Consider the following 21,114-nt stretch of genomic DNA (forward strand, 5'->3'; position numbering starts at 1 on the left):
CCCATGCTCTTCAGATTACCCTGTGCTTTTTCCCCCTATTTAATTAAAATGGAAATGTATTGGTGCTGAGCAATGGCAACTGTCTCACAGATGGGAGTTGTGTGCCAGTTAAAGCGTGGGTATGCCTATAAAGGTACAATATAGATGTTTTTAAAGACCAATAGAAAAAAAGTAAAAGGGATGAGAATAAAGCCATCATTTTAAGTTGTTGGTTTTTAAAATGTAGCTTCACATGAAGTGAACACTTCACAGCACGTTTGTGTTTTTTAAAAATGATCAATATACCAAGAAACATTTGAAACCATGTGAAGTTGTAATCTCTAGTCTCTAGACACTCCTCTAGTAGAAGGAGCGTGTCTATTTAGCTTACAGGGTGAGAAGGGGTACAGTAAGTGCATTTCAAGAGTGGAGAAAGCTTGTGTCCAGTAAAACTACCTAACAAACTGCATGCTGTATACACAGAAATATATGGAAAGGCATAGAAAACTTACACCAAATAATTATTTTTATGTCAAGCTGATAATTTTAGACAAACAGGATGCCTGCTTGAGTCCTGGTTATGGTTCAAAGTATTGCCCACTCTGTGACAGTTACATGGGTATGGTGAGACTAAAATCTCTCTCATTGAACCAAAAAAGCACTACACTGTTTATAAACGTGCTGTACAGTATGTATATTATACCCATATTGCTTGACAGCAGCAGGCTCAGCAGCATTCCACACGGTTCAGTGCTACCTTATGTAAACATCGGGTTAAGGATCTGTATGTCGACACCAGTCATTGTTGTCTCAAATGTTTTGGTTCAAAGAGTACTGTGTGTGACATTGCTCCACAGAGATACATTGGAGAAAGAACAGATTTAAGCTTAGAACTTGCTTTTAATAAGACAGCAGGTGAAAGGTATATTGACCCAAGCACCTTATACAGCTTTACGTTGGTAACTGCTATGCGGGCACATCCTTGGTTTGTACCGCTAAGAATATTGATCCACATTTTCTTAAATCTTAAAGACTGCAGGGGCTTTTTATGGGCTATAAAGAATGATCAGCTGGGCCACAATTTGACCACTTTTCCCTCAGACACAGCAGCAGCTGCTTGGTACGCTCATGTGAGAACCCAGTTTTATCTAAATGGAACAGGCATTGAGAATGCCCAGAAGAATTCACTGTTTTGAGCTGAATGCAGAGAGACCTGCGTGTTCTGACTCCAAGAGAGTGAAAGATGAATGCTCCTTAGGTGATTTATAACTTGACATTAACAGAGCACTCTCTTTCCCTGGATGATGAAGGTCACAGACTCCGAAATGGAACACAGTTCTTTGTTTTATTAGGAGCATTGCTAGAGATAGTACTGAAATAAGGTTGGATAAGAAAGCTTTGTGTGTATCTGTGAACTACAGCAGTATGGAAAAGAATGTGCCTAGCGGAGTTGTAGTAGGCCCAGCCCAACAGGCTATACAACTCAGTCTGTTGATACTATTTTTTTTCTTAGCAGGGCAACTTACAATTGTTACAAGACATCACATTATTTTTACATACAATTACCCATTAATACAGTTGGGTTTTTACTGAAGCAATCTAGGTAAATTACCTTGCTCAAGGGTACAGCAGCAATGTCCCCCACCTGGGATTGAACCCACGACTCTCCGGTCAAGAGTCCAGAGCCCTGAGCCCTAACCACTACTCCACACTGCTGCCCTGATATCCATTTGAAAAATACCATAGCAAAAATGCAATACCCATAATAACTGAGAACAATAACGCCAGTAGTATAATACAGTATTTATATTTAAAGGAGTATTGGTCTGGTTAATTGACAATCCAGTTAATAGTCTGTATTGTATTTAATAAGTGTTTTGTAATACCATCAATGGGGATAAAGATGTTGGCTGGACTTTTTTAAGGATAGAAAACAAAACAAAAAAGATACTATAAAAGGCAAATAACAGACACCCTTAGCCCTGGTTTCCAGTTTGGACATAAATACCACATTTATATAATATTCTGCTGGTGAGACAGGTAGCTTATGAAGCAGAAACATTTTACAGCCATTGTGCCATGCACTGAGCATTTTAATGAGATCAAGCTATGGAAATGTTATATCTCTAACTAGCAAATACCCATTTAATAATATACACCAAACTTTACATTTCAGAATGTTATTACAGTTACTGTGTTTATTTTTTTTTTTATTTAACATTGTCTAAATTAAACCACTTGTTCAAATCATCTGGATGGCAAAGCAGCCCAGTTCAATTCTGCTTTTAAACCCACCTGATTTAATGTTATACTTATTAGGTTTGATATGACTAAACCATGTGCTGTTTTCAATCGAATCAAACTAAATCGCATTACTTAATACTATTATATAAGGCCCATTCCTGTCGCCTATGATGCGACTGGGCCTTTTAGATCAGACATTTTTTAATGGCTCAGAGACATTTGAAATGAAACTGGTGGACATGCCTCGACAACTGTTATTGCCATGCACATACGGTGTCCATGGTAACTGTAAAATTGAATCATGAGGTGTTCCACATTTCTATGATTAAAGTAACGCCAGACCTGTCATCACTTACACTGTAATCTTTGAGCCTCTAAGCACATTCACTATTGGTCACATTCAAAAAGCTGTGATTGATTCCCTTCATTAAAATATCTCTTATCACGTCAGGATTGCCTAATACCTTACTATCATTCAGAATCTTTGTTTTTGTTTTTAAATTAGTTCCCAGTGTGTCAAGTATCTAATTAGGTTTTGAAAAACGGATTGCTGCTTACAACTAGATTACCTGGTGGACAACAAACTTGTGGTTTGAAAAAATATAAAGTGAAATGGAAACAGTAAACTACTAGAGCTGTGTTTTTCTTCAATCCAGAGGTATTTTCTCTGCTGGCTTTAACTTTTTCTTTTTTATTCCCATTTCTAATTAGTATTCTCGTTGGTATTGCTGCTCTGAAGTCACTGGCACATACATTGGGGTTTATGATGGCATTGGTTGATTGCTGTCATTGGAGTGTACTACTACAAGGGGTGTTTTCAATAATTTCAATACAAGTCACTAATCCTGTATACTATTATCATGGTAATATTGATCTTACAGACAAATAGGTAATAAAACCACAAAAAAAAAAAAAAAAAATGTCCCATGGACTACGTTTTCTTCAGTGACATTGCAGTGGCACTGAAAATGGACATGTCTGGATTCTGTATGAAGAGATTACAAAGGGAAAGGCTTTGATTCTGTGTTATTCTTAGTAAAGAATAGCGCTCACATACTAGATTCGAAAACATTCCTTAGCTTCAGTATTTATTTCACATCTTTATAGGGCTGACTCTTGAATATTGACTGTTTTTGTACATAAGAATTGTTTTGGCCATATTTATTACATATACTAGATACCTCTAGCGACTGCATACAAGATATGCTACAAATGAGTGTAAAAGAGTTACACAATTAATAAGATAAGTACCTCTTTAAATGCTCTATGAGTAATTCTGTCATAATTCTTTTCGGTGCAGCCATTAAAACTTCATCAATGATTCCTATTCACTGAACAACCAAAGCAAAGGTTGGCCAAAATGTAATGTGACAATACAGTATAAAGAGATCTCTTTGGGACCAGTGACACAATGAATCAATTATACCATCAGAGAATTGCACTCAGCAGTGCCTCTGTTTTGTTTTTGTTTGTTTTTTTTCCACGATAGAAGCCTGTTTGATTGTTTCAGCCACACTGTAAACAATTCAGAGTTCACAATGGTTTTTCACTTTAGTGTTGTTGCTACTTCTCTTGTTTGTGTGCCCAAACTAAACACTTTCAGTTGGGAATGAAATTTAGACAGTCCCTCTGCAGAATACACATACCTAGATGTATACCTAAATAACTATGATACTCAATGAACACTCGTGGAGTTTTCTGCTTACACCTTTTGTGTATTTTATATATTTTCTTTATGAATTGAATTGACGTATACAATTCCTCAGTTGGCGATGGAGTCTTATTTGCTGCAGGGATGAAGCAGAGAGATATACTAGGATGCCACTTTGAGATTTCCCATATAGTGTGTGAACATCGAATCAGAGATACCATCCACAACAATACGACACATGTTCTTCATGATTTGGGTTAAGTCACTGTTTATTTAAATAAAAATCACTGTTTAAAACAATCGAAAGACAAGTACAACTTTTTGCATGTATTTTAACACCCTGCTGTTCCAAATAGAAAATAAAAGTGTAAATGATAGTTCTGAAGTCAGATCATGAACTTAAACCATGGGGTTGTTTTTTAAAATACATTTCACTGAAAGAAACTGTTCTGAAAAACACAAGGATATTGAACCATATCCTCTGGGCTGGCTATGCAGGAGGCTTTATAAGCAACACAAGACCTGGTTCCTTACAATTATTTAATTAATAAACCTGAAAGCTGAACAAAGTCAGCTGATTTATAACCATTTCTCACTCAATAGCATTAAGTTTCACTAAAGAAAAGTTTTACACACACAAGATAAACACTCTTGTGGAACGCTTGTTTGATGGAGCGTTTCTCTTCAAGTTCATTGCAGTCACAAGGAAAATGTTCTGACGTCCTAACTTTACTACTGACTTGACTACTCGACTCATCATTTCATCTCTCACCCATCTGTAAAGTCTAACAGGGTTTACTGGACAGGAGATGTTATGTCTCAGCTGGGCTATCCTGGGTAAATAATTGATCAAGAGCACCTGTATGAAGAGGTGCTTTTATTTTCTTTGTTTGCAAACCTTTTTTCAGTCAAGGGCTGGGTGGATTGATTGCTAATAAGATGATTGCTTTTACCTCCTAGTCACTAGGATAGTAATGAGTTCTGCTATTTTCAATTTAATTACTATTGGAAGATGTCTATGGTGATTCAAAAAATGGCTTCTTTGGACATATTGAAACTGTATGGACACCAATCGCTGCTTTTCTGAGAAGCCAGCACCATTGACGATTTTTATGCCTGCGTTTCTCTTTGAAAACTGTTGTATTTATTTAGGTAATGAACTGTTGACGTAGACAGTGTGCATGTGGACAAAATAAAGATCTTATTTATGTTTGGATAGTAAACATGAAACTATTCAATCAGCATTTGAGAGGCTGTTTGTAGGCTCCTTACTATAGGAGGCTGTGTGGTCCAGTGGTTAAAGAAATGGGCTTGTAACCAAGAGATCCCCGGTTCAAATCACACCTCAACCACTGACTCATTGTGTGACCCTGAGCAAGTCACTTAGTCTCCTTGTGCTCTGTCTTTCAGGTGAGACGTTGTTGTAAGTGACTCTGCAGCTGATGCATAGTTCAAACACCCTAGTCTCTGTAAGTCGCCTTGGATAAAGGCGTCTGCTAAATAAACAAATAATGATAATATGCATGTTTAAAACAAATATTGAGTTTCTTGTCAAATCTGAAATCTAATTGCTTTCTTACTTTGGCACGTAAGTGCTTCCGTTTAGTTTTTTACACCCATATGTGCTGATGTGGGAAAATGTTGCACTTAAAAAAAAGAAAAAAGAACAACAAAGAAATATGTCTATCAAGATGCAGATAGAAATAATAGACTTTGACAGAGAGGCTGAGCTGTTTCATACCATTTTTACATAGGACATAAACTGTTTGCCTGAATAGTACACGCAGCTTGACACCTGATGATTTAATTGTTTAATAACAATTTCTACTTTTTATTATTTCAGATATTAACATGTTTAAGGTACATATAGTATGTATTTTATTTAAACAACCCCACCCATTAAACCTAGATTGTATTATGTTTTTATGGGCTTTATTTGGCTAAATAGACCCACCAGCAATATTTATCTTTGAACCTGAGAATCCAGCAGAAAAGGAAGTGCCTGAGATGTTGTTTGTTGACTCAGTTCCCCCAAAGTGCATTCCACACTGATTCTTTTTCATTTGTTTCTAAGAGAAATTGGACCTTCAGTTCCACCTCAGTTCAGCACTCAGAAAGCACTAACAACACTGAAAGGGCTTACAGGCAACGTCATGCATTTCTTGTCTTATTTTTAAAATGCTCTCAACATTACAAGCTCTGTCTTGTAATTAATCTGATCCTGCTTCCTGAGTGAAGTGATACTGTATATATAATGCTGTCAGCAGCTGTGACATAATACCACACCTACCTGTTAGTCAAGTAAAAAAAAAAAAAAAAAAAGAAGTACAAATACCTTTTTGTCAAAGCAGGAAAGTGTTAAAGCACAGCCTAGTTTTGAACTGAAGAGTTTGTGAATCTTTCAAATAGAAATTGTAGGAGACTTGACGCTAAAATGCTTGATGATCACATTTACTATACAAGAAAACAACATCATAAAACAAGAGATGTACTCAACCAGATACTGTTTTGAGAAAATGATAAATAACCAACTATTAGCAATATAGAATTAAGCTTTTTCATTTCATGGATAAACTACACTTGTGAACTTTGTCACAGGTGAATCCAGCATTTAATAGGAAGAAAGTGAAGGCTCAGATATATACATTAGGTGATTTGTGTTTCATAAATTAGTGATTCAAAATACTATTTTTAAACATTGAAAAAGTTAAATTTAACATTAGACATACCATGTGTCCTTATTCATAGTGCAGTGAAACCTTGTTATTAAGGCCAGTCAAAATAGGAGGATGGTCTTACTATTGAAGGTACATTGAATTTCTTGTAACAAATGAATATCATAGGATTTTGATATACACATTTGTTAGTTTACCTCTTGTTTTTCTCATTAGAGAGGTCATTTAAAAGTGGTTACAGTATATACAGTTGGGCTGCAGATGGTCGCTTTACTATTGAATACAGGACTACCTTTTATTATTATTTGTTTATTTAGCAGACGCCTTTATCCAAGGCAACTTACAGAGACTAGGGTGTGTGAACTATGCATCAGCTGCAGAGTCACTAACAATTACGTCTCACCCGAAAGTCAGAGCAAGTGATTTGCTCAGGGTCACACAATGAGTCAGTGGCTGAGGTGGGATTTGAACCGGGGACCTCCTGGTTACAAACCCTTTTTTAACCACTGGACCACACAGCCTCTACCTTAAAGAAGGTGACTTTGAATTGCTGTCAATATGATAAAATCGGGACTGTAAAAACGTGTTCATTCTTAACTGGGGATGTCTTAATGTATATATTTTAATTTTAGACGTGATGTATGTGTGATATAATCGAGTTGGAATTTGAAGTGCTGTAGGCGAAGTGTATCTTTTCACAGGCTGTATGTTTTCATTCAGTTTGTGATCAAAAGATCATATTAGACCTTTTGCCAACTATTGTCAATTACTGATTTCAGTCAAGCATGAATGTTTTAAAAAAGTACAATGCAGAACAATACAATAATAACGTACATTGACCACTATTAATTTATTACACACGAACACGCTACCTCTTTGAATTACATTGTTTCTACTGACAAGTAAACTGATATCATTACTGCTTTGGCTGCTTGTATTTAAGTGGGAGTGCCAGGAGCGCATTCAGTTTCGGGAAATGCAGTCTCTCCGAACCTTTTGTTTCTTTGGAACAAAGAAGGGAAAGCTGCCAGTGTAGGACTACAACTCCCAGAACAACTTGCGTTTTATCGCCTGTCCATGCGCACTGTTATCTGACCAAAAAAGGATGATGTCACCTGCAATAGCAGAAGGATACAGTATTGTGTTAAACTGGATCTCTATTGTAACAATAATTTGTGGAGCTTGCTTGAATGATGAAAGGTGCATCCTCAAGGTACGGATTTGCGACATTGGGTATTATGTGGGTGGGATAAATGTACCATTACTATGAGAAAGAAAGTGTCTGAGAACGATGTATTAGAAGGATTCTATTGTTGTTCAACGATTCTCAAGAAAAGGTTAAAGAAATTATACAGGAGGCGCAGGTTAAAAATGGGTGGGACTACGAAAGACTAGGCACATGCAAAGCAAAGGTAGTGTCAACCTGGATTGTTCATTCCAGCGGCGTTCCGATTTAGAAAATCAGCTCTGGATATTTTTGCAAACATTATAGCTCGTTCCCGATGTGTTAACATTATAGTTCATACACAGAGATAATTTGGAATTCAAACCTGCGAATTCGCAGTCGGTCGCGAGGTGATGGCCACATTTCTATAATAAATATTGCAAAAGAATATTACTGTAGTTGCTGAATCAACTCAGCTCGTCATTGAAATAGCATCCATCCTGCGTGTTCGTTACATTCCAAACATTTACGAGATTCGTGTTAACCCACTCGGCATTCGTTTATTTCACCTGCCAAGGAGAAAACGTGTGACAGACAATGTGCATTTGTCAGGTTGGAGTTGGTGAAGAAGGTTAGTAACAACTTCATTTTTTTATGTTACGGTGGTGTTAATAAATTGCATTAATAATGACAAGCATATCATACTGTAAGACACGGGCTACTCCAATGCGTTTGAACGATGTGCTATTTTTCACGGTGTGTTATTTTGTATGATGAGGCGTCACTGTTTCTACCAGCTGTTGTTTGCTTGGGTTGCAGACAAGGAAAAGCTTGCACGCGAACACACACACACACACACACACACACACACACACACACACATATATGACTAAATTCTTTACAAGAAACTGATTAGACAAGCAGTATTTTGCAAAACAGCAGAGAAAATGGATATAACCTAGTTACTACCCTGAAGCAAATGGGCTTCTGTAAGAGGAATTTTGGTGTTAATCCAAAAATGTAGAATGCCGTTGCTGATACAAATATTTTTCACAAGCAGCATTTTTATCAGGATCTTTTTGGTTATTGCAGTGCTTACTTAGACCGAGAAAACAAGTAGGCTACGTGGAATGTATTGACTTCTCTTGAACGTCGGAATATGTTTTGATCAATACTCAATTTGTGTCTCACTCAGTTTCTGCAGAGTTTGCTTTTGTTCAGCCCCCACTTTTGAAAAGTGTTTGTTTTTGGTATTCTTGGTAGTGTACAAACACAAACGTAGTTATTGAGGCGAATGCATAATATGCTTAAAACGTTGTTAATTTACAGCAGGCCAATACAGTTAGATATAAGTGTCTGGTTTTATGACATTGTTCATTTTGCCTCCCTGGATATCAGTTGGAATCCAGCCCAGAAACAGAGTGATTTGAAATCAGGTTCTGCTTGATGGTGGACTCAAGGGACTCCGTGGAATGAGTTCTGGTGGACACAGCCCACCAACTTGAGGGCAGGAGTCCATCACTCACAAGGGTGTAAAGTGAACTGGCTCCTGGGCTGGGAGTCTGTGCCCACAGCGTCATCAAGGTCATAAATTGTGGAATATGAGAAAGTAAAGCCAAATTTTAAAGTGGGGCCGCAATTTAGAATGTATTTCAATCTCTGCAAAAACATGAAGTACTTCACTGTGCTTTTTAAAATGTAGTTATCACATTTCTTAAATCTATTTACTTAAAAAATGTCTCAATTCTGTGCAGTTGACAACTACAGTCTTGCTGAAATGGTTGTTGTTTAGTTAACTTTGAAAAATTGCCACGTTCACACTAGGCACTCATTTGGTGTTGAGATGCAGCCATTTACGTTGTGTAAGTAAAGAGGTTTGCTGTGGCAGAATTAAAAATCCTGACAGAGGTTGAACCGTAAATCTCCAATTAAAGATATTGTGTAATGAGCTCACTTTGTACAAAAGTTGGTGGCCAAGTTATTCAAAATATGTGTGGCAAGTACTGACTGTAAATATTATTATTTTTTTATTTAGCAGACGCCTTTATCCAAGGCAACTTACAGAGACTAGGGTGTGTGAACTATGCATCAGCTGCAGAGTCACTTACAACTATGTCTCACCTGAAAGATGGAGCACAAGGAGGTTAAGTGACTTGCTCAGTCACACAATGAGTCAGTGGGATTTGAACCGAGGACCTCCTGCTTACAAGCCCTTTTCTTTAACCACTGGACCACACAGCCTCCTATGTTTCTATGTGCTTTCCTAAGAGGTCTTGAGACCAATCACGTTTTACTGTATAAGTGTAAACACGAAATCTTTTTTTTATTGCATACAATAAAAATTATAGCACTGCAATCACTGCTTCCATCCAGTGCTACAATACCATAAAGATATCACCTAGGTTGTGGTTTTTTGGTTTTTGTTTTAAAGAAACACAATTATTTACAGTATCTGCCATATGCTATCCTGTTTTTTCCGAATTTTCGAGTTAATTTCCTCAGGCTCCGTGGTATTGGGAGCAATTATTACTGCAGTCTTCTTTCTCTGGGAATTTAAGGGCAACAAAAGGAGCATCTCCTTTAGGCATGACTAAAAAAACACTACAGGCTTTTAAACCAAGCCAGGAAATTATGCAGAAATGCACTGTGGATTACTTGAAAAAAGCACTGTCAATTGCAATTATTAGGACTGTAACAATATCTGAATGCATTGTGTTCATACATAGGTGTTAATTAGCCAGTACAATGTGAACTTAGTGTTGTAGTTTATTAAATTTGTGTTTATTAAATGTACATTGACCTTGGGAAAGTACCGTTTCTGGGAAAATGTAACACAGGCTAAACAGGGAATCCATAGTACTGTAAAGTGCAGAAATTGCTGCTTGAACAGATACAGTTGATCACTATTTTACTAATGGTTCAGTTTCTTCTGGGATTATATCAGAGTAGTTTAGTAAAGACATGTGGTAAAACATGCCATGAGAAATGTCTGAGTATTACAGTAAAGACGACACGGGGATCTTAAATGTTTCCGCACAGACCCAGAACCGTCTCTAAAGGTTTAATTCAAGCTCTGTTATCAGCATACACTATTGTAAATGTATTTTGTTCAATAGTCTTTTGCACAATTTATAAAATGTGATCCACCCAAAGCATATTCTCCCTTCCTTCAGCAGCTACTGTTGATATTGCGGGTGCACTATGAAGAGCAGCTGTGTAAGCAGAGTTCAAGCAGGGCCTGTGGTGATATAAGCATTTGGATTTCGATTTAATAAAAATGTGATTGTCTGTTTCAGTGCAGTAACCTTGGACTTAAACTATGCCAATTTGATGAAATCATTCAGCAATTTCTAATAACTGTTTCAGGAATTTCCCAGCAATGCTTACTCCTAAATGATAATAGGACACTGCGTTGTTTTTTGGAGACTGGGGTGCCAAACCTTATCTAGATCATTAGGTACACCACTTTAAGCTTCAAACAAATTTAAAATAATTCTTCTCCCTAAAGACCACGATTTCAGAAATGCTAAGTGTCTCAGAGACTGGGATGCATTTCCAACTGGCACTGATTCAGATAAATTGGTCTGTGAAGGATGTGGGTATCTACGGTTTTGATTCCTATTTATGTCAGCGTTGCAAGGCGGGCCAGAACTGATAGGAATCACTTTTATTTTATGCTGGCATAAGTGCCTTTGTACTGTTTACAAGTCAAGACATTTGTTTTGCCAGTTACCTGAGACCCACACAGCTGTAAAACAGTCTTAAAGAGGGACTGGAGCTGATGTTGCCCACTGAATTTCAACATACAAAATGTAGGTTCTGGACTTATTGAAAGTTATGCTGTGTGACCTAAAATAACTTTTACTGCACAGCTGTGTAACTGTTAAACAGACTTGTATTTCCACATTACTGAAAAGAACAAACAAACAGCTGTTTACATTTTAGTAACAAACATGTATTTTGAAAAAAAAAAGTGAATTGGTGCTCAGGAAGTAGGCTATCATTTTATTTTTATATATTTAGACTGACTGACAAAATCCAAATTTCAGCCCTTCACACAATTGTGACAGAGCTTAAACACGTGTCCAAATATAACCTCTTAAATATTCTGTTTACTAACCATACATATTTTGTTTGCCGGTTTCCCCTTTTCCTTTAATCTAAACTGCAGAAAATTCAGATACAGTATATGCTGTGTAGAGTTAAACCTCATTATATCGGTGGGTCAGCTTGTCTGCTTTAATGACAAGGCAGAATGTATTTGGATTTGTTAACACACAAGGCATAATAACACATTAGAGTAAAGAGTGCTGTGCTGTTGTCTTTGCTGGTTGCCTGGATAATTTTAATATAAACTGTAGAGTGTTTGCATATACAAACAACACAATATGTGCAATGGAAAACAAGGGCTGGTCTGTAAACTGATAACAAGGAAGAAACATTATTAGTGGGCCAGCAGATGAGGAACTGTTAGGAAGATTTAGTGGCAAATTTAGTTGAACATCGTTTATTCCAAAGGAGTGTATAGCAAAAAGAAAATTACTGGTGCCACAGGCATTGCAGAACAGCTGTAACCTGTGAGATTAGCCTAGAATGGTTAGCAACAATGAGCCAATGTGGTTGCTTGAATTTGCCATTCACTGTGTAGTATGGTTCAGTAAAACCAAACAATAGCTTGATTTAATGTTATTTTACACACAGGGAATAGACTGTCACCTCTGTGAACAAGGAGGCCTTTTCATATTTAACAGTCAAGAGGCCATTAATGCTGAGTAAACTCTTTGCAATTATAACAGGTGAGCTGAGAGCTGACGATCCTTGTACTTAAACCAAGAATATTTCTGCTCAAATGATTACCCCTTTCCATACTAAGAATGATCCATTTTATTCATATTCTGATTCTTTTCAGATTAAGTCTTTTTACTGTGCCTAAGATTCCATGCTATCACTAGGTACTGTAATGAGTGTCGCGAGATAATGAATCCAGGAAGCTAAATTGTTTTTAGTCTATAATTTGCTTTTGGAGATGGCTCCTTGGACACCGTGAAGCATTTCTACTTGTACTTCTCAAATTGTGTGTTTTCACTTTTTTTTTTTCTATGTGGGAGTGGGCTTTTCTTTTCAAACTAATCTATAGACACCCTGTTTACTTATTTTACTTTACATTATTGACAGTGTTATTTTTTGTATGCGTAACACTGTGCTGTCCACCTTTCCAGTTCTTAAATGTCTAAAAACCTTGACATTAATATTTCCGTTTTGAAAGCACAAATAAGTGGGCTTACCATTATCACTCAGTCTCCTTCACTTTAGCTCAAGACATTCTGTGAAGCCCATATTGGTAACTGAAGCTGCTAAACTAATTTGCTGCCTCCTGGTGAAGCTGGGGTCCTTGGTCGACGTTGTTCAGGCTCCAGGTGGCACAGTGGCAGTGTTTTCTCAGGGATCTGCATGCATTTGGCTCCTCAGCAGTCAAAGGACGTTTGCAGCATTTTCATTCTTTCTGCTCAGAATTTGGTTTCAAAGGATGATTCCTTGGCATTTTATTAAGGTTTTATGCCATATATATATATATATATATATATATATATATATATATATATATATATATATATATTTTTTTTTTCATAAAAGTACTCCTTACTGTTACATCACCACACAAACCATCATCCTTTATCTGACACCACTCTATGTAAATAAATATTATTAGTGCTTTTCCAACTCTAAAATCAGTGGTCCTAAATAAAAGGTTCTTAACTGCCTCAGTGTTCTAAAAAGGAATTCTAAAGAGACCTTCTAAAGGGTTTAAAATTAGGTGCACAGGTGCAGTGTACTAGACCATACAGTCATGGGCCTGTATTGAATTTATATATTTCTGTATTTAAAGCTGCATTTTACTCCTAGCTAAGAAGGTGGAATTTGAAAACAGGAAGTGTCACATGTGGTAGCTAGTTGTGACTCAGATATTAATCTTCAACCACCACACTATTCAGCATTAGAGTTCAGCGCTCTTCATAAACAGTACAAGCGTCCTCCGCTGCCCTATATCTGTACATCTGTTTTCCTTGTTCTGTGCTTAAAGTGTAGTCCAAGAGCCCTTGCAGGACGAATGAAAATGACTTATCAGCAGCTGGTGGCTTGGCTACAACACGGAGCTGAAAGCTGATCTGGCTGGAGCTACCAACTGAACTTCCAGCCAGTTGTGTTAATCAAATAAATAAAAGGGTATGGCCAAGAAAAACTGATCCAGCATCCTGCCATGGCAGAAGCAGAAGATGGAATGGCCAGAATGATGTTGAAATCACCTGCTTGGAGAGAGGAAAAGCAGGTCTTTGATCTTCAATAAGCCAAACCCAGAAAAATGAGCTTTTTCCCATCTGGAGCTGACCTTGTTCACTGCTTCTGAAATGCCAGCACCTGCATGTTTCTGTATTATTTTATTATTGTCATACGTACTACATTTATTTGTCAACTGCTAATTTCCACTTTGCCTATGTGTCAGTCTCTTTCAGCAGTTTCTTCCTCTGTTGCAAAGCTGAGTTATTGGGTGTGGGGGATGGGAACGGACGGACGACAACACAGCGCCAGTGCTTTAGAAACATAACCGCTACTGTAACTCCTACTCCTAAGATATTTATAAATCTTAATCTGTAAAAAAATAAATATTGAAGGTTGTGTAAGGAGTTAGAAGCTGAAATACAGCTACAAGAGAAATGTTGCACTAACAGTGAAATGTTTTGGGTATTACAAAGAGTTTGTCATATAATATAACTGTTTAAATTGCTTCAACATACTCTTTGTGAAAATGCTCATATATGTGGGGTAGGTCATAATCCTTCATTGTTTGCAATATTAACCTAAAGAGAATGTCAAAGAAACTTCCATTTAATTGATTCATAAATTTGAAACTGTGACGTGATTCCCCAAATCTGTTCATATTTTCAAACCTGTGGAGCTCAGATGTGGTTCCCATTAAGTGGATTAGCCTTTCAATACATTAAGAACAACACTTCTTTGTGTAGACCCGGATAAGAACCAATTAAATCTGCCTTTATCTCAAAATGGGATTTGTATATAATCCAATGCAGAGCATATTTCCTTGCTCAAACAGATTTAAATTAAGATATTGGAATCTGTAACAATGTTTGCCATTTCTGGGCTCTTGGGAATAATCTGTAAGCTTATCAGTTATTTGGGATCTGTCAAACCTGAACATGTGCAGTACAGTATGTATAGGCATGTTTTTAACATGTTTAGCATGGGTTTATAGGACAGTCCTGTAGATTATAAGACTCCTTTTTCTCGTATTTCAGGTAATGATTAGCGAAATACATGGCCAGTTTGTTGCTTTGTCACATATTGTTTTTAATGCACTTGAAAAAGTCTCCAAAGGGAAGCTGTGTAATTTTTACCTTTGCATCACAAAACAAGTCAATACCTGCAGTAAAATGGGTTACAAACCACAGTTTCTTGGTTTGTCATTTTGGGGTGGAATTAGGCCCTTGGACGACCCATTTCTAAAGCTGTTCATCCTTCTAAAGCTGTAGTTTGTGACATCATTTTCCATAGGAACTTCTCTAAGCAGTGGTTTTCAAACAAGGTATATTTTTTAACCTTTGTGCTAGAAATAGGCCTGTTTTAAGAATTGTTATGCTGAGATACGAAAATACAGGATAGACGAAACATTGATAAGAAAGTGTGAGTGGAAAATGATGGGATTATGGAAAACCTTGCCTTTTACCAATCATAGCAGTGGAATTGTATACTTAACAAGTAGGTTTAATTTAATTGTTTTGGTTACTTTCAAGATACTATAGAAATTAAGGCACATCATATGACAATGTTGCATAAATCATTTAAAAGTTCAAAATATTTATTTTTAATTTTTTTAGGAGATTTAGCAGAATATTATTGCAATTTGTCATTTTATTCTGTTCTATTTCTTAGTAGGCTATAAATGCACAAATTTTATAGCGACACCAAAAGGAAATTTAATCCAGGCCTTGGCTCTTTTTACAGTTGCTATAAAGAAAAAGCAACAGCATCATTTAAAATTAAACCCCAGGCAGAGTAAGATGGATGTTTTAAGGCAGTAAGTGCCAGTGCAGACTATATAAGAAAGGACTAACTTTAAATTCCAGGTCAGTAACTTTATTATTCCCTGTGGAAGCAAAATAGCAGGTATTAAAGGGCTAACGCAGTAGGTCCAATACCTCCTTCAGTGTTAAATAATATTTGCTGTACAGAGTACACTGTATTGAAACTTTTATAATACCACCGCTTAAATGGCTTTTTGTATCCAAGTTGACAGTCAAAGTATATCTTCCCTAAAGGTTGGATAGGGATCAGTTTTATTTCCTAATTTTGTGAGGAAGGGGAGACTGTTTCAAACCCTATTCAGTATCATTTGCCCAGGATTATCCTACAGACCTGTCTTACCCTACAGTTATTGCAGGGAGGTGATACTTCTCCTAGCAGGTGTTACCTGCTAACATGCTGTTGTATTTAAAGAACCATGTATGAGAGACAATAAATAAATAGTTGGGTATGGGCAGCTGTATTACCCCAATACTGGAAATACTGCTGACCCTGTCGAGCAGCACAAGAACAAACAAACGCTTTTGGAATCCGTTATCTGTGTGAGGATCTAGGGCAAGGTCAGTGAGTAGCCACCCTTGACCACAGGCACAATGCTTTGCCATGGCCTATTTTTTTTTTTATTATTAATGGCCTGCTAAGCTACAGCCTGCGTCTCTACTAGGCATGTTACTGGAAGACGAATAGAGGCTTCAGACCTCTTGAATAGCGTGATAATGAGAGCAGAGTGCACAAATTAACAGACTAAAGTGTCGTGCTGATTGGGAAGAAAGAGAACAGTCTGCTTTACACAAACTGCACTTTGGCAGAAACAAAAGCAGTGGGGTCCTGCGATTCCAATTAAGTCTTGGCTGGGACCCTGTCTTTTGGGATTCTTTGTGTGTTTAAGAACTCCTGAATGATGTGAAGTGGTTTTTGTGTACCCCTTACTTCAGAACTATAGTGTGCTCTAAATGACTAGGGTGGAAAAATTGTTGGCATCTGAAACCTTATTTTGTGTGTATTTATTTATTTTTTTTCTTAATATGCTATTTGTATTAAAAAAAAAAAAAATTGTATTAAAAAAAAACATTTTACTAACAAGGCTGCATCTGATAATGCCAACAGGATTTAGCTTCAAATGCATCTGGCTGCATACATTATTGTTTTTGGTGTGTATGGTATAAATTAGTCCTGATCTCTTTGTTTTTGGTATCTCTCTCCATAATGCCTATTTATTAAAAAAAAGATAAAACTGCTTTGCTGGTTAAATGTTTTGTGACAGAATTTTCTACCTTGAACTGGCCATTCATTTCAGGTAAAATGTGTCTATTTGAAACACCCACAAGCTAACCTTTACTTCATACAATCTGAAATTATTAGCCGTACAGTCAGCACCGCCTAATTGGGATACTGGTAATCGGGATTTGTTTAATTGGCACGTCACTTTGTTTAATTGGGATACGGTATTCTCAAATGATGAATGGAGATGCTTTTCAGAGCAAGACAGGTCATGTAGTGCAGTGCAGTGAGTACGTGATTCTGCTGTGACTTGCGTGAATTGCGTAAACCACGTTGAACTCTTGGAGAAGGAGGAGTCTCCTGTGGTTTCTCAGGCTGCTGTTGCAAAGAAAGTTGCCGTGTCAACATCGCAGGTGCCTCGCCTTGTGATTTAATTTATTTTTCATTTCATTTAATTTTGTTTCGGAATTAAAAAAAAAAACAAACAATTGACTCGTATTTTAAGTGATGCATTTAACTTTTAATCATAATGTGATGTGATGCGATGTGATTGAATTATTTTTCTTTTCATTAAGAAACAAAAAAGTGTGACCTAAGGTCGCCTCAACAGCGGCTTATTCGGGATATTTGTCCGACTGCACTGTCTTAATTTACCACTCGGCCCCTCATTTTATGTAGGAGATAGGCATCTACAGCAGTAAAAGTCTATAGAAACAAAGTTTAGCATCCTGACATCCTGAAAGGGGGCACCCCTTGGGATCCCACACTACTGTGTCTCCTCCCAGACTGTAATCACGTTTAAATATAACCATTAATCACCTGGAAAGGGATCCTTTGGGATTGCTTAGAGCATTTGAACCTTATTTCAGATTTCTTCTTTTTGTTTTCATTTCCCCCCCTAATACATGAGCACAGAAGACCTTGCTGTTGACAAATTCTATATCGCCATAGCAAAGTAAGAATTCTGGATATTCTGTTACTGTAGCACAGTTGCATTGTGTTTTTGATCATAAGTGTTTGTCTTTGCTCTTTACTAATAATTTAGTAATAGTAATATATCTCTAACCCTGCATTATTTATCTTTGAAAAGGTGACCAGCCTTTCTTGGTGCATTCATGTTAAATATGCAACTAGAGTGAACTGTGACTGGGTAATGAACCATAGAATCCACAGTGCAAATTAACTATAGAAATACACAGCTGACCAGTATAGTGGTAAAAACTAATGAGGAGACGCCACCAGCCAGTCACATGAAATGGGCTCTGAAAGCATGATGAGCCAATTGAAATGGAGCAGTTTAGCCAAAGGCTTGAAATGGTGCAGCGCCTTAATGGCACGGAGTGACAAAAAAAGCTGCATTTGTGTGCCTGATTTTTGTGTAGACTTCAATGAAATGATTAAAACACAACTTATAATTAAATTAAAATAGCTTTGATGACTGATGCATTCAAGATTTTTTTTTTCTTCCAATAAAATACAATGCTTGTCTTTTAATCCCCACTGACTAGTTTAATTGATGGGGTTATGCCCCTTTTGGTTCTCATCAGTACTGCTACTGTGGTATGCTGTCTGATTTGGCAGTGTCCCAGTTACAGAGCTTTAATCTGAAAGAGGTTGGAAGGGATGGCATTACACTTCTGTCCAGGGGTGTGTATAGTCCTGTAAAGCTGACTGCAAGAACCCAAACCACACAACACTGTACAGCCTGTTTTCGTATGGAAAATCACAGGGTGTTATACTGACTTTGGTCAGCGCCTAGTGTCTAAATTGTAACCATGGCATGCTTTTTGAGATAATTTTATGTTTCAGTTTTTGAACAGGAGGGGAACAAGAATCCAGCAAGGTAGGCTGTTTAGTAAAGTACAGAGTTACTGCACTAAAAAAGTCTACATAATTTTCATCAAAATGTGCTTTTAGTGTGGTCGCCCTGCATTGCCTCCCTAATTATTATTATTATTATTATTATTATTATTATTATTATTATTATTATTATTATTATTATTATTATTATTACTTTCTTAAACACATACATATGTACTTTAATACATATACAGTACATACACAAGTGAAACATACATTTTTTTATGTTGTGAGGAGTGCTTCTGTGATATTCCTTGAAATAATAATAATAATAAAAAATCCTTGCATAGCTTTTGATAAAAGCAAGTAAATTATCTAGCCACAAACCTTTGCTCTATCCTCCCACTTCCTTCTGTACTGAGTCTTGTCACACACGGCTTTCAAATCAGGCTTGCTCCTACTACTAGATAGCCTGTGTTTGTCTCTTGCCCATCCTTGCCTGCAGGGCACAGTCCTATTAAAGCAAAAGAAGGCCGGGTTGTTTCTGCGCCTTCCTTCCCTGTATTGCAGGCGTTTTACCCTCCGAGCCCTCAGGGATCTGACCTGATAGCAACAGCAGAAACAGGGGCGAGTGCTTAGTAGCTCACAACGGGATGTACCGGTAAGTGGAGTTTAGTTGAGCGTGTTATTAAAGTTAACACCCTTCCTGATTTCAAAATGAGGGGTAAAAAAAACTGTGAGGCCTTTATCCCACAGTAACCTTGACTTGTATTGTGTTAGTTTAAATTGAATTTTTGATTGAAGAGGTTAGTAGTACTGCATAGTGTTGTTTATATGCTAAAGTAATTTACACTGATGTATTAAAGTATTTTAATGCTTATGTTATTGGTGAAGGCTAATATATTAATTTGTATTGGATACTAGACACATTTACATTAAAGGGCGGTTATGTTTAACGGGTTTCAGTATAGTAATTTACAGAACCTTTATATACAAGTTCTTGGTATCCGTGCAAACCCTCCTGCATTTGCATATTGTCAGCCAGGCTGTAAAACAGGAGAGACACCCTTGTCAAAACAGCAGGATCAGATTTCAAGCCTCTCGCACGACCCATCAATGGGAGCCATATATTTTCAGTAAGAGAGCAAGGGGATTAATGTTTACAGTAGTAATTCTGCAACCGTAGGAGGGTGATAAATCAGATTAGATACCCCAGAGAGCAGTTGGCAACAAACTGGGCTCCATGGCACTGACTAGTGTATAAAATAAGCAGCAAGGGTGTCAGGAAATCGTGCGTAAAGTTCATATAAAATGTCTGTCTAGTTGAGCTAATGATGTGTCATTCATTATGTTAGTTTTGGTTTTGTGGCTTTAAATATCTGGATGATGAGGATCAATTAAAAATCACAAATTGGTCTAATACAGTTCAATTGTTATTTTTTCAGTTCAGTGCTTTCAGACATCACTATTGCTTATTCAGGTCAGTGTTGTTGTGTTTTTTTTTTTAATTTTAATTTGTCCGTGTCAAATTACAATATTCATTAATAGTTTTAGAACAAGTGAACAGTGCTGCAGTGCATGTTGAGTCAGCTGAAGCATGTGCTTTTTTAAGCTGATTTATGGCTTTAGTTTGACAGCACAGTTGTATTGTAATTTGTTTGTTTTTGTCTGCTCAGATACACCCATTCATTACACAATGATGTCATTTATGTGTTCTTGCATATTATGAGCTTTGTGCTGGCAGGGCTTGTGCTAGGGGTTCCTTATTGATTCCTGCAGTGTGTGTTCCATTTTGTTTTGTGAATTAACAGCAGGCGTATTTTTTAAAGGTAAGACAAACCGCTAAGTTGGGTTTAGAAAACTTGAAAGCTAGATCTTGCATGTCAGAGCCCTGGTCACTGTGAAGAAAATACAATATTTACATTGGAATAGGAACTTCTGCGACCACCTCCTTGGAAAAACAAAACTACATCCTTGCTACTTCAGGACTGTACTAGTTATTTACAACCTGAACGTACAGTTTCAAGAGACAAACATGTTTAGGTAAACCACTGGCACAGCAACTTTGTGTATTTGTCGATATCACAAATTCCCCTTTTATACACAACCATTAAGTTATAATGAAGTCTGTTGTTCGTTTAGTGGTAGTATTTTTATGCTGTCTGGTTACATTCAGAAGAGTGTATTGACCTGACTAAGTGCACTATTCAATTCTAAATAGGATACCATGAGACCAGGAGAGTTGACATATAGGTGTAGTGCATCTAAATTTGGTGGATTTA

General features: G+C 37.0%; 1 protein-coding gene across 4 annotated transcripts in view; it reads left to right on the plus strand.

Moving 5' to 3' along the window:
• Nucleotides 1-7,606: 7,606 nt before the first annotated feature.
• The window catches only part of LOC117421241 (disheveled-associated activator of morphogenesis 1-like), an 80,339-nt gene continuing 66,831 nt past the window's right edge, over nt 7,607-21,114 (plus strand). For 2 of the 4 annotated variants that reach the window (XM_058991668.1, XM_058991673.1), the window contains exon 1: nt 7,607-7,762. The gene's annotated coding sequence lies outside the window, so the exon portion shown is untranslated. Of the gene's footprint in view, nt 7,763-7,935; nt 8,346-19,476; nt 19,494-21,114 lie in introns of those variants that run through there. The other 2 variants (XM_058991671.1, XM_058991672.1) reach the window with 2 other exon arrangements.

The sequence above is a fragment of the Acipenser ruthenus genome, chromosome 18, assembly GCF_902713425.1.
Source record: "Acipenser ruthenus chromosome 18, fAciRut3.2 maternal haplotype, whole genome shotgun sequence".
NCBI lineage: Eukaryota > Metazoa > Chordata > Actinopteri > Acipenseriformes > Acipenseridae > Acipenser > Acipenser ruthenus.